This window comes from Octopus bimaculoides, chromosome 17, assembly GCF_001194135.2.
Source record: "Octopus bimaculoides isolate UCB-OBI-ISO-001 chromosome 17, ASM119413v2, whole genome shotgun sequence".
Taxonomy (NCBI): domain Eukaryota; kingdom Metazoa; phylum Mollusca; class Cephalopoda; order Octopoda; family Octopodidae; genus Octopus; species Octopus bimaculoides.
Window position 1 is genome coordinate 47081561 of NC_068997.1, and position 3309 is coordinate 47084869.

The window sequence follows — 3309 nt, forward strand, 5'->3', positions numbered from 1 at the left end:
TATATATATATATATATATATATATGTATGTATGTATATATGTATATATATATAAATACATATGTGTGTGTGCATGAAATTATCTATCTATCTATCTATCTATCTATCTATCTATCTATCTATCTATCTATCTATCTATCTATCTATCTATCAATCAATCTAATCTAATCTATTTATATATATATATATATATGTATATATATATATATATCTCACTGTCTCCCTCCTCTCTCTCTCTCTCTCTCTCTCTCTCTCTCTCAATTTCCAAAAATTGTGACCAAGTGTTTCACAAAAGCACTCAAACGCATGCCCATACTACACACGTACACCCACGCACGAGCACCGTGAAATATAAACATACAGATATAAATAGTTGGAGGAAAATAAGAGACTGTTATTACACTTTAGGGAATACTTTACAATTAATAGACAATTTCCTTCTCATACATATACTGAAATATATGCTCACATTCATAGAAAGAGAAGGGGGAGGGAGACAGGGCAGAAGAAAGAGAGAAACATTAAAAAGTCTGATGTCAAATATGTCATCATCGAGTCAGCGACGCCAAAACGGCTGCGCCGAATAATCTCATAAGCCTTTATACTATTTGTTTCGTATGGATGCAATTAAGTGTCTTCCATAATTACATCCATATAAAAAAAATGAAATTACACCGAAACGATTAGATATCCTGGGTAAGAATGTCTCAATTAGATAACAGTTATCTGTTAGTAAGGAAGTATTTTAAAGACCATTCCAATGAACTTTCTGTGTGCGGTGAAGATTTAAAGACAAACTGTTCAAGGAGAAAATTGCGTGAATTGAATCTTCTCATAGAACAGCTGATCCTAAAAGTGGAAAACGAATCAAACACTGGTTTAACCTACCATATAATCAAAAAGTAGAAATACTTAGAGAAAATGATCTTCCTTATATGAAGGAATACTTACTACTGGAACATAGTTATAGAAATATTCAATAAGAATAAAATTCAAATCTCACACTCAACAGCTCTTTTCGTTCGAAGGGTTGCCTCATCGAACATGAACTAAACTTAACAAAGTAGCTTAATTTATGATCCTCCTCTCATTGTTATAATTGTACGATTCTATCACTGTGCACTTTGAAGTCGATCTTCCCAGCTTAAGATATTGTGTATCGGTGTTAAAGCACACACTGGCATCAGTTATAATATTTTTGAAAACCGGTGCAATTACCATTAAGTTTTTTCCTTCAGACACTTTTCAAGATAAAGAATTTCACTTTCTATATTTGTATGAGATCTGAAGGAAAACATTCAACATAAAACGGAATATCCTAAAATTAAAATCATACGTTGACGACAGGGAACAATGTGGACTCGTTCTAGTGGTGTTGAAATTCTAGGTAGTAAAGACGCCGGTTAATTACTTGCAGTTATAAAAGGTTTTAAAATATATACTTCTAAATATCAATTCAGTTGAGTGAACTGGAGTAACGAGAAATGAAGTGTTTTGCTCAAGAACAAAACACATCGCCCAGCCCACGCATAGAAACCACAATCTTACGATCATAAGTCCATCACCCCAACCATTAATCCATGCACCTCCACAGCACCAATGTGTATCTTACAAGAATCTTCACACTTATGTCCCTTCAGTATTCCATACTTCTCGACAATGTTGATCTTTTAACATTCTGCTCAAATCGAAGTAAGTATTATTTTAAATTATTTTAAATAGTATTAACTGTGTTTTAATGTGTGAATCTGCATATTTTATTCGCCCTCAATTTTACTAAAGCATTCACTTTTTCAAAATATTCTAAAGACATTTCTTTTTGACGAATTTCAAATAACTTAATAGATACTTCAACTTAAGTATCTTTCTTCTCTACTTTTCATTCACTTTCTCTTTCTTCTTCTCCCCAACTTTCTTTCCTCCTCTCTCTTTATTTATTTCTTCTATTCGTACTGTTTATATATTCTGCATTTTTTTCATCTGCTTTTTTCACCGTTTCCTCATCACTCCTTCATCATGGCTGCTCAGTGTGTGTATCACCTTATATATATACATACATTTATATATATATATGTATATATATAGATATATACACACATATACACATATGTGTATGTGTGTGTGTATATATATATATATGTATATATATATATATATATATATATATATATATATATATATATATATATATATATATATATATATATACATATGTGTATGTGTGTATATATATATATATATATATATGTATTTTTATATATTTCTATATATTTATATGCGCGTGCGTGTATATATGTATATATATCCGTATCAATGTATATATGTATATTTTCTATTTCATGACATATTACACTCTATTTCTTCAACTCCCTCATTTTCTTTCAAGCTTCTTAGTTTTCAATCTCTCTCGCTGCCGATTCGTATTCTCAACTCTATTCCCCTAATAAGCTGTTACCGTTTTCTTTTTCTCGTTTTCTTTCGCCTTTTACTGTTTTTTTCTTCTGTCTCTTATAATTACTTTCTGTCTGCAGCGAGAACTACGAGCTTTCCTTGCCGAAACGAAAATTCAAATATTATGGGGAAAATCTAAGAAAGTAGCAAATATAAAATATATCTACAATATTTAAAAAAGAAATAATGTTCTTTTCTAAATATTCATTTGTACAACTGCATAATGAAATATTTAAATGTTTCCCTACAGAAAGGAGCTGGTTTCTATCAAAAATACAAAACTCCATCGTTGGAATGCAGGCAACAAAAACAATGTCATATTTAAACCTGAGAAAAGTCTTTCCTATTTTCGCTATTGCACTTACAGATTGTATTTGTAACGAGCGAGTTTGTTCGTTGATTGCTTTTCCTGAAATTCTAAGCTTACCCAGACTGTCAGTTAGGCATTTACACACAAAACCAAGTGCACTATTATTGGTATAAATGTAAATTAGTAATCTAGGTATTGAAACTGGTGATATCGGAGCAGTTGTGCAGAAGTATCTTCTCTCTCCTTGATTTCCGAAGAGATATTCACATCGTCGGGATGCGAAATATTTTTTCTCACAAGAGTTCCGGACCCCTGTAAGGAACTCATTTGCATACATCCAATCAGAGCTCACCTCGATCTTGTTGTCAAGTTAACAAACACACTCTCCCAAGTAAACTCAAGACGAGGAACGGTGTTGTAATAAAATAGATTTGCATCCTACCGATCTACCTATCTGTCTTTCTATCTCTTTCTCCCTCTCTCTTGCTATCTATCTATCTATCTATCTATCTATCTATCTATCTATCTATCTATCTATCTATCTATCT